We start from the raw sequence: 11,783 nt of genomic DNA, 5'->3' as shown, positions 1-11,783 counted from the left end.
CCGTCTAATAAGAGTAACCCTGTTTTGAGCTCAGGGCCATTGTCCCGGAGGCTTGGCATGTGTCTCTTTTTAATATTCTAATTGGAAGGTTAAGTGAGGGTTTACCTGTGTGCAAGATACTTTATATAGATTATCGGGTACTATTTTCATCCCCATTTCCAAATAACAAATAAGATCAGTCACTAGGATAGTCAGATTTAGCAAATAAAAATAGAGTGCCTGGTTAAATCTGAAATTTCAGATAAGCAATGAACAATGTGTTCTTATAAGTCTGCTCTAAATATTGCATGGGGCGTACTTATACCAAAAAATTATGCCCTGTTTATCTGTAAGCCAAAGTCAACTGGGCATTCTGTGTTTTACAGCAACCGTAAAAGTCACAAGAGCTAGGAGGCACAGCCTAAAGTTAAGCAAAGTCAGACCCTACAGCCACACGGTTAACGTCGAACTAACCAAAAAACATTTTCTGTGATTTCTCTCACTATAGCTGTTACTTTAATCAGATGCTGGAGAATTTCGAGGGATAAGACAGTTCCTGGTAACTAGAAGTACACAGTAAGTGGGAGACAGAAACAGAAATGACAGTCTAATATAAATTTAATAATAAAAGTAGTGAAAAGTGATGAAGCATACCACAGAGGAGAAAGTATTTTATTCTGTGGGCTATGCAAAGAAAAACTACATATTAGTGACACCCTTCAATGTTTAGCTGGGATGCCCTTTCTCTACTCTGTGCCCCATCTCTTGGAGGTGAAAGCAATTTCCTCCTCCTCTAAATTTTCATGACTCTCCCTCACTTAAAATATTTAGCGCTTTCCAGTTCTTAATATACATAGTTATGTACAACAATCATTGCCCCAACTGAAACATAATTATCTTAAGACACTTCGACTTTGTGCAGAAGAGCCCCTCAACTAATAGTTAATGAACAAGGAGTCTGGAAATCTCCTACCTAATCTGTGCGTGTTTCGTAAGTCTACTGAGGGTACAGACTGTTTTCTAAGAAAGGGCTAGATTTTGTATATGGTAAAACTTGGGGTAAAAATATTTATTAAGCATCTACTATATGCCAGTTTCTATATTTTATCTTATTAATCTTCCCTATAACATTGTGTTGTGGGAGTTACCCCAGCTTTCCAAGGTGAGGAAAAACAAATTTGGTGAAGTATCAACTTTGTCCAAGGTCATGCAGGTGTTAGTTGCAAAGTCACTGGGCTGTCTGTGTGTTTCACTGGCCCTAAAGAGTAAAGAAAGGCATTCTGAGGTGATATGACTTCCCAAGGCCATATAACAGATTAATAAATAAGGGAAAGAGGCACAGAGAACAGGGCCCAAAATTCAGTCAGAGTACTTAATATTTGCCTTTTGATAAGAGGATGTTCTTATATGTATAATTCAGGAGGTTTTCAAAACATTTTTGTTTCTTACAGTCCCAATTTTACTAACTGTGCTCTAGTTCTAAATTTACAAATCTTACTTGTAGTGATAGTTAGACACATGGGACTCTGGAGTTAAACTTCTTAAATTTAAACCCCAATTCGGCAAATTACAGTCTGTGGAATATTAGGCAAGTAGCGTTCACTTACCTTGTTTATGGTTCTTCGTCTGTAATTGGTTATGTTAGCACAGAACTTATAGGGTCATACGTTCATATATGTAAAGTTCTTGAAATGAGGTCTAGCCTGGAACATAAAAAACATTATTAGATTCCCTTATAAGTGGCCTTCTTTTCTCCCCTGTTATCTAGCCAAAGTTTAGTGGGTTCCAGAAAGCAGGGTGTATCTCCCTCTTCTTTACCCTCCTAGATATAGTGTTGGAGAGTCTCTGCCTTGGGAATATGATCTGCATCTAAAACCCACCTAGGCTGTTATATAGTGCAGTATAGGCAGTGCAGGTCAGTGGTCACAGCTCGGACACATATAAAAAATAGATCTAAAGATCTCAGATAAACCTCACTGGGTGTGCTTACTGTCCTGAAATTGGAATTCAAGCTGTTTATCGAAGAGTTAATTTGTTGCTCGAGGTTATTTGTAATTGGGATCTTTTCATTTTGAAGTGGAAGGAGCAAGAAAGAATTTTGTGCACCATGCCCTGGGATGTTTATTCATTCACTCACTCTTTTTTTTTTTTTTTAATTTTTTTTCAACTTTTTTTTTTATTTATTTTTGGGACAGAGAGAGACAGAGCATGAATGGGCGAGGGGCAGAGAGAGAGGGAGACACAGAATCGGAAACAGGCTCCAGGCTCTGAGCCATCAGCCCAGAGCCCGACGCGGGGCTCGAACTCACAGACCGCGAGATCGTGACCTGGCTGAAGTCGGACGCTTAACCGACTGCGCCACCCAGGCGCCCCTAGTCTGCGTTTTTAAATGGTTATACTCTGGAAAGCATTTAGACTTTGGAAAACCAGCTCTCGGGTGCAAGAGTGAAAGCAGGAGAATCAGTTTGGAGGATATTCCTTTTTTTTTTTTTTTTTTTGATGTTTATTTATGTACTTTGAGACAGAGCATGAGATGGGTAGAGGGGCAGAGAGAGGGAATCCCACACCATCAGCACAGAGCCTAATGTGGGGCTCTATCCCATGAACAAACAGTGAGATCATGAATGACCTGAGCCAAAATCAAGAGTCAGACACTCAACCAACTGAGCCACCTGGGTGCCTCCAGACTAATCCTAACTAATGTAGGCATTTAAGTTGATATGACCTAATTTGCACGCATAGACTATAGAAATCTAGGGGCTTCGATGATGAGTGGTGGGAACTACATACAAATGGAAAGACTCAAAAGATATTTTGGGTAATGCATAGAATTGTTGAATCCTTGTATTGTACACCTCAGACTAATATAACTGAATGTTAATTACACTTCACTAAAACAAGAAAAAAAAGAAACATATTTAAAATCTCAAAAAAAAGATATTTTTGGAACTAAGATCTATGGAATTTATGGTGGGCTGCATGCTTTGGAAAGAGAAAGAGGATGTAGAAGTAAAATGCAAACTATATGACAGGGTAAAGCATCTGTCCTCTCAGCCAGCTGGAGGCTGGGGGCTCTGACCAAGAGATAGAGTCATAAGCTAGAGCTACTGTGTTAGTGAAACTTTTTGAGGAACGGTGTGGAACAGTGGCTCTAGAGTCAGAGTCCATTTATATCCCTGTCACTTAACAGCTGCATGACTTTGTGTAAAGTGCTTAAATTCTCTGTACCTCAGTTTCCTTGACTGAAGATAGGAATAAAACTACTACCCACATAATAAAGTGTCTGTGAATTTAACATGAAATAATGCAGGGGTGCCTGGGTGGCTCAGTCGCTTAAGCGTCCGACTTCGGCTCAGGCCCCGATCTCGCGGTCCGTGAATTCGAGCCCCGCGTCGCTTCTGTGCTGACAGCTCAGAGCCTGGAGCCTGCTTCAGATTCTGTGTCTCCATCTCTCTGCCCCTCCCCTGCTTGCACTCTGTCTCTTCTCTCCCCCCGCCTTTCAAAAATAAATACACGTTAAAAAAATTTTTAATAAAATAATGCATACAATGTGTTTAGCATAGCATGTAGAATGTAGTTCGCCCATAGTAAAGATTACCTATTATCTTTTGCCAATACTAGTGTTACTTGGAGCGCAAGTAGTATGCAGTCCTGGGAACAAAGTGAGATACATTCACACATGTACACACATGCCCTGTGCTAATGGGTCTGGTGAGGGGCCCAGATAAGGAAAGTTCCAGAGAAAACTGGAGTTGATTCATCCTGTGAATTCCCATAAGTAACTGACTCTGGCAAGGGTGGACATAGATTGTGCCGATCATTCAGACACAAGGTAGGCATTATGGCAGAGACCGCTGCTTTCCCCCCAGTATGTATCTTCTCTTTTATGAGTTAAATTGTCCCCCTTAAAATTCGTCTGTTGAAGTCGTAAGACCCATCTCAGAATGTGACTATTTGGAGATAGATCTCTATAGAGATAATCAAGTTAAACTGAGGTTGTTATGGTGAATCACAATCCAATATGACTAATGCCCTTATGAAAAGGGGAAATTTGGACACAGATACAAATCGAGGGAAGGCTATGTGAAGAGACACAGGGAGATAGCTTGGCTCTCCAAGCTGAGGAGAGAGGGCTGGACAGATCCTTCTCTAACAGCTGTTAGAATGAACCAACCCTGCGAACACTTGAATTTTTAATTTCTAGTCTTTAAAATTTTTTAATGTTTATTTATTTTTGAGACAGAGAGACAGAGCATGAATGGGGGGCGGGGGGGTCAGAGAGAGAGAGACACACAGAATCTGAAACAGGCTCCAGGCTCTGAGCTGTCAGAACAGAGCCTGACACGGGGCTCGCACTCATGGACCGCGAGATCATGACCTGAGCTGAAGTCGGACACTTAACTGACTCAGCCACCCAGGCACCCCTTAATTTCTAGTCTTTAGATCTGTGAGAATAAATCTCTTGTTTAAGCCCCCCATCTCAAGAGACTGATAAACCAGAATGTCCTGGGATAAGAATTGTTTCTCCTTTGGGCACTCTTTCTTGACCCACAAGTTCTTTAACCAAATCGTGGATTAGAAAGATGCTTAGTGAATGTAGGACTAAATGAATGAAAATGGAATACATCTAAAATACTTCCTTAAAATTGTAATGAACTCTAGTCTTTTTTCATTCCAGGAATGGGTAGGGTGAAAACAAAGCATCCTTTCCTCTTGACTAAAGAAAAAACTTGTTTCTTTGACTAGATACCGTACCCTTGTAGTTGCTTTATACAGACTCTTGACCAAGATTTAAGAAATACTTCTGTTCCAGAGGGTTACCCTGGGAATTCCTATTCCCCATCATTGTGGGTTGTCTTCCTAGTTAATTTCAAATGATTACTTTTTCCTTGTCCCTAAATTCTGGGGCTCCCTACTTTTACTACCCATGAACTGACAACATTAGCTTCAGTAATTACAATTTCTGACAAATGTTCTAGGAATCAAAAGCTATTAGCTCATTATTCAGAATTTATGGCACCCTTTAATAATAAAAAAATTGTCTGTAGCTTTCCACATCTATTTTCCCATTTCAAACCTGCTTTTCCAGTTATCCTCTGACTTGAAGTTGACTAATTTGTTCATCATAATTAGATGTGTTGCAATGCAGATGTGCTTAGTGATTTGCATTGCAATCTATTTAAAATTATTCCTGTCCATAAATTGTTGAGAGGAAAGGGCCTTCCAAGTTTAAATGAATTTAATTATTATAACTGTACAGGAAATATTTAAATGTTATATTGGCATTGATTCTATTGCATTAGAAAAAGTTATGAATAGCTAATTTGTAAAGATTTGGGGGGTTCTGGGTTCAGTCTTGTCTGTATCAACTCAGATTTGGTGCCTAGAGAAACAGTGTCTTAGAGGTCACTTGGATAAATGCCTCATCCTGGTGAATAAACGTAATGAACTGAAGGTCTTTTGTTTTTTGAGCTTTGTACATAGTTAAGAAATGCTTTTAATATCTCCTTATTCCATTATTCTTTATCAAAAAATATTCTTGTAGCTTAAGGTATCTGAGTTCTCCATTAAAATGATCTTTGAAACAAATAGACATTTTGATTTAAAAAGGGCAATAGAGATCATACATAAGTTATTTCAGTATAGCAGTAAAAGATACAATATATTAAAAGCTCTGAAATTGCTCTGTGAAAGTGAAATACCTGGGTGAACTGCAATTTTGGACCTTAGATGGAATGCATTGTAATCCACACTACATCCTTAGGAGTGGCAGTCTTTTAGAATGGCATGTCAAGTGCTCAATTAGTCTTTCTGATGAAGATTCTATGCCTATAAGACCTCTCATTTCTCAGTTGGCACGTCCTTTAATCACTGTACGAAAATTCTCCACGTCTGTGAGCTCTTAGAATTTTAGCCAGTGCTTCTTAATCAAGATAGCACATTAGGGTCACTCCAGGGAATTTTTGGGTGATTGATTTTTCACTTAAAATGTGTCCAATTTTCTTTTGTTTTGTTTTTGAAATAGCTTGGTAATTTACATACCAAAAAGCCCCACCATTTGAAGAACAGTTCAGGGAGGTTTACTGAATTTATACAGCTGTACAACCATTCCCACAATTTAGCTTGAGAAACTACCACGGTCCTGCAAAATGTCCATTGTGTCTGTTTGTAGGCAATCATGTGGGAGCTTTAAAAAAAAAATAATATCCAGACCTCACCCCTTCTGCCAATAATAAAAGAATGTTACTGCAGGTAAAGCACCAGTATTATTTTGTTTGACAAAACACCCCGTGTGATTTAATGTAAACCAGTATTGAGATCCACTGATTTGGAAAAAATTTTGTAGAAAAGATGAAGATTTGGAAAGCGAAGATGTAAACCCTTAGTAACCAAGAGATCTGGTCAGTCTAGACCGATGTTGACACAACAACAGCACGATAAGAAAGACCTTTAGCACATTTAGAGAATGGTGGGTTTTTGATCACTCTGCTATTCCTATTGCGTAGAATAGATTTTTCTAACTTTGAGTAGAATCTGCTCTCCTTTCTCCTGCAGCTCGCTCCATGTACACCTAGTTGGCCTAATGAATTCAAACGCATCCCCCAGAGAATTTTCATTACTGCCTCACTTGTGTTTCCATAACTCTGAACAAACTATCACAGTCCTTCTTGCATTGCATGGCAGCTATTGGTTTCTATTCTGGCTCTCCCATTTTTCTGAGACCTCCTTGAAAAGCAGAGGCCATGACACGTTCATTTTAGCATTCTGGACAGCATCTGGCAGGAAGGAGGTTCCCCATAACTGTTTATTGAATTCAGAAAAGAAGTAAGTAATTTAAAAAAAAAAAAAAACAACACTGTAGGGAGCATAGGCAATGATTCACAACCTTGACTACAAATTAGAGTCAACTGAGGAGTTTTGCAGAATCCCTACAACCGATCAAATCACACCTAGAACAATGAAGTCAGAATTTCTAGGGATAGAACCCAGCAATATTTTTTTTTCCAATGTGTAGCTGAACTTGAGAACCATGAGCTTAAAGCCTTAGAGGATGGTCCAAAATTACCTCTTTGACCAAAAATATCTCTGCCCCATTGTCTAAAATATATAAATTATTTGCTGTTACAGTGACTGAAAAGAGCTCAGAAATACATGTGGCTTAACAAATATCTGTTTCAAATATTACAAAGCCCTTAAGAGTCTCAAGAATGAGGGGGCACCTGGGTGGCTCAATCTGCTAAGGGTCCGACTTCAGTTCAGGTCACTATCTCACAGTTTGTGAGTCCGGGCCCTGCATCTACCCTTTCATGGAAACAGAGATAGGGCTATCCTTTGGTGATTACATTTCAGAAACATAAATCACAAATTCTTGAGAAAGATATTCCTAAAGTGTAAAACTGGCAAGAGACTTTTCAAAAGAGTTCCATCTCAAAGGGGAAAAGTAATTATAATTACAAGTTTTCCCAAAGAGAATGTTCTAGGAAAGTGGAAGTCAGGAGTTCAGTCAGGAAGAAGCCTTTCTATAAAGTTTAGTCAAGCTGGAAAATGTTAAAATAGTCTTGGTCAAAGTCAAAATAAATAGATAACTTTGAAACTCTGAGACTGGTAAATAAAGTCAGGTCCAGAAGAGCTGCCAAAGAAATGCCTCAGCAAAGAGTTTTCAGCAGCGAAGTTTAGCATAAGGGGATTGGATATGCAGAAGAACCAAAGAGGAAAGCTAGCAAAGGGCTTGAGGAATTTCTGGAGATGATTAGAATATCTTGCAGCTTTCCCTGCATAGCCTGGTTGGTCTCCAGCAAATGAGATGGAAGTGCATCCTTCAGCACACTCTTCTTCCTGAAGGAACGCTCAGGTCCGTGTACCACCCTACCCTTCAGCGACTGAGGAAAATGCCCGCAGCTGCAATCCCCAACTGGCCTGAAAAGGTCCTTCTAACCCCCTAATCCGTCTGTTGGGGGAGGTCCATTTGAATGCAACTTCTGGCTCTCTACCCTGTAAATGTATTATCATCCCAAGCCTGTTACAACAGTAGAGGAAGGCACAGAGACATTTACCCTGCACTGGTTCCAACAAGGAGTGTGAGTTACAACTTGCTGGAATTGGGGGAGGTTTCTTTTGGTTTTGCCCTGGAATCACAGGAGTACCTTTTTTCTTTTCTGCATATTATGGTTCTTTTCCACCTTCTATCTGGCAGCTTCCCCTCCCTCATGGTTTCCACTCTTTCTGCTTCAGCACTTGAGTTTTTACCTTTAATCAGCTTGACTCAGCAAGTCTTAACCTCAGATCTGTGTCTTCAGGTATATATTTTCCGGTTTCTGCCAATTTACCATTCTTTTCATTGGCATTTAAAGATATTTTCTCATTGTATTTATTCTTTTTTTGTGGTTCTTCCTGGGCAAAAGGTTATTTTAAAAATATCTTTGAAACTCAAGGAATTCTAATGTCATAGGGGAGATATATTTTGTGAACCAGTTACCACAATATGAAGGGCATCCATATGAGAGCATTCCATCAATAAAAGAATTATAAATGAAATAAGGTACAGTCATATAATGGAACACTGTAAAACGCTGCTCTTAAATGAACTTACTATATCAGTGAGAATAGAACTAGATCTTAAAAATATAATGTTCAAAGAAACAACAGTGTTGGCCAGAGAAAGGGGACCCCTCGTGCACTGTTGGTGGGAATGCAAACTGGTGAGGCAGACAGCATGGAGCTTCCTCAAAAAGTTAAAGTAGAACTATCCTGTGATCCGTAGCTGCACTACTGGGTGTTTACCCAAAGAATACAAAAACACTAATTCAAAGGGATTTATGCACCCTGATGTTTATTCCAACATTATTTACAATAGCTAAACTGTGGAAGCAGCCCAAGTATCCATCAACTGATGAATGGATAAAGAAGATATGGCATATATGCACAAAGAAATAAAAGAACAAATATTTCCAAAATATTTGGAAGAACAAAATATTTCCATTTGCAACAACATGGATGGATCTAGAGAGTATGATTTGTTTAAGAAACAAAACAAATGAGGGGCGCCTGGGTGGCGCAGTCGGTTAAGCGTCCGACTTCAGCCAGGTCACGATCTCGCGGTCCGTGAGTTCGAGCCCCGCGTCGGGCTCTGGGCTGATGGCTCAGAGCCTGGAGCCTGTTTCCGATTCTGTGTCTCCCTCTCTCTCTGCCCCTCCCCCGTTCATGCTCTGTCTCTCTCTGTCCCAAAAATAAATAAACGTTGAAAAAAAAAATTTAATAAAAGAAACAAAACAAATGAACAAAGGGGAAAAAAAGAGAGAGACAAACCAAGAAACATACTCTTAACTATAGAGAAGGAATAGATGCTTACCAGAGGGGAGGTGGGTGAAATAGGGGAAGGGGATTAAGAGTACACTTATCTTGGGGCATCTGGGTGGCCCAGTCAGTTAAGCGTCCAACTCTTGATTTAGGCTCAGGTCATGATCTCGGGAAAGAGATTAAGCCCTGTGTTGGGCTTTATGCTGACAGTGCAGAACCTGCTTAGAATTCTTTATCTTCCTCTTTCTCTGCCCCTCCCCATCTCAGGCTCTCCCTCTCTCTTTCTCCAAATAAATAAATAAACATTAAAAAAAAGAGCATACTTATCTTGATGAGCATTGAGTAATATATGGAACTGTTGAATCACTATATGGTACCCCTGAAATTAATGTAATACTGTATGTTAATTATACTGGAATTAAAATAAAAATATACACATAATGTTCAGTTAAAAAAGATGTGGAACTAAATATTGGCACACCATATAATAGTCGTGCACATTAGTTAAAATACAAAAAGTAGCAGAGCATCATATAAATGTGTATTTTTTATGAAAGGATCTTGGAAGGTTATACAACATAAACATATACCTTCTAGAAGCAGGACTTGGAGTAGTATTGAAGGGGACTTGAGTGATATCTTTAATATTTCATTAAAGAAATAAGAAATTAGAGGCCCATAATCCAAAATGATAACTATAAATCTGAAAAATAGAATATTGTAAGTTTGTTTTATGTTCTTTTTACTTGTCTAGATCATTTAAAATTACAAAAACAAAGCAATAATAAGGTCCATGACAGGTACAAGCCAGGAGTTGAGAAGAAAGAGAACTATCAGGGTGATCAGAGTCATTCTATTAAGGGAATAAGGATTTGGGAGTTGGGTTGAATATTCATAGGCAGAAATGAATGAGCATAGCAATTTAATTGGAAGGAATCACACAAACCAAAAAGGCAGACAATAAAATTCAATGTCAGAATATATCCCAAATAAGTACATTTTTAAATCAAAATTTGAGGTCAGAAATGAAGAAATTTCTATATATAGCATTGTGAGCAATATTCAGATCATAGTGAAGTGAGTATATTTCTCTAAGGTAGCTCTTCTGTTGGTATTGTTAAGTTATGGAACAGAGCAAGAGGAAACAAGAACTCGGTCAGATAGTTACCATGGTAGAAACCAAACTAACTTAGAAAGCATCTAATCTAACTTCCTCTTACAAAAGAGGAAATGGAGGCCCAGAAGTTAAAGTCACCATTGGTCAAATCCAATCCAGACTCTGACTATAATGCCAATGTCATCAGAACACAATTCAATAATACTAGTCATGTCTTGTTTTTCTACTGTAGTAAAACATTTATCTACTTCACATGCTGAAATGTAAGAAGAATGATACATAGAAATTATAATGTCTGCTCTAGACAGTGTTTTTAAAATTTACAGGTAAAGCTGATACTTTCCTAAATTCACTTTTGTTAAATCTGTTTTATTTTAATCTACTTTTATGCAAATAAAGATTATTTTAAAAAAACCAAAGAAATTTTAGCATGGATTAAACTATGTAAATTGAGAGCATATAAAAGAATAGCATAAGACCTCTGTCTTAGCATCTGTAAAAGCTGGCTTAACGGAATGTACACACACAAAAAATATTGTTAAGAATTCTTATCAAATCCCTATGGCAATGATAGCAAGTCAATTTTATGCACCCATTAATATTGAGGGGCCTCGTGAAGGACCACTCAGAAACTAGCAGGACTGCATAGAACATTAAACATCATTAGTGCCCTCTTTCAAGAAAAACAACAAAATTTGAAATTATAAAAGGATGCTCTACCAGACTCCTTTAATAAAGAATTTCTCTAGGGCATTTGAAATAAAATTTGATTTATGGAACTTTGACAAAGACGTAATGTTTAAGAAACATCGCTTTGAGGGCACCTGGGTGGTTCAGTCGGTAAAGCCTCTGACTTCAGCTCAGTCATGATCTTGCAGTTTATGAGTTGGAGCCCTGCGTTGGGTTCTGTGCTGACAGCCAGGGCCTGGAGCCTGCTTCAGATTCTGTGTCTCCCTCTCTCTCTACCCCTCCCCTGCTCATGCTGTGTGTGTGTGTGTCTCTCTCTCAAAAATAAATAAACATTTATTAAAAAATAATTAAAAAAAGAAACATCACTTTGGTAAACAGAGAAGTAAATATTTATCTTGCTCCATACTCACTGTGGGTTGAGTAAATGTGTCTCCTAGATGACAGATGGTCCCAATTAATCTGAACATTAAACATTATACCCTGGGTAGATTTAAGCAATAACAGTTTTCAGAGGAATAGTCAATGCCAGCATGTGGTAGCAGAAACAGTTTGGGGCACAGCAAGGGACTCAGCTCGTTGGAGGTCTAACCAGCCCTCTTTCCCACCTCTCAATTCTATCTGATTGACAAGGGCAAGATATTTTCTAGATTCTTCCCTTCAGGTCTCAACTAATGATTCAGCAAATGCCCTGAATTTCCAA

At 38.6% G+C, this 11,783-nt stretch overlaps 1 long non-coding RNA gene across 1 annotated transcript; it reads right to left on the bottom strand.

Annotated features, from left to right (window-relative positions):
- Nucleotides 1-514: 514 nt before the first annotated feature.
- Nucleotides 515-11,542, bottom strand: LOC121032846 (uncharacterized). Its single transcript, XR_005791561.1, has 3 exons — nucleotides 11,494-11,542; nucleotides 1,587-1,682; nucleotides 515-1,237 (listed from the first exon to the last, which is right to left on the bottom strand). It is a non-coding gene; the product is annotated as an uncharacterized LOC121032846 (long non-coding RNA).
- Between the last annotated feature and the right edge of the window lie 241 nt (nucleotides 11,543-11,783).

This window comes from Herpailurus yagouaroundi, unplaced genomic scaffold, assembly GCF_014898765.1.
Source record: "Herpailurus yagouaroundi ecotype Mexico unplaced genomic scaffold, PumYag 28, whole genome shotgun sequence".
Lineage (NCBI taxonomy): Eukaryota > Metazoa > Chordata > Mammalia > Carnivora > Felidae > Herpailurus > Herpailurus yagouaroundi.
This window is presented reverse-complemented; position numbering and strand designations above follow the sequence as displayed.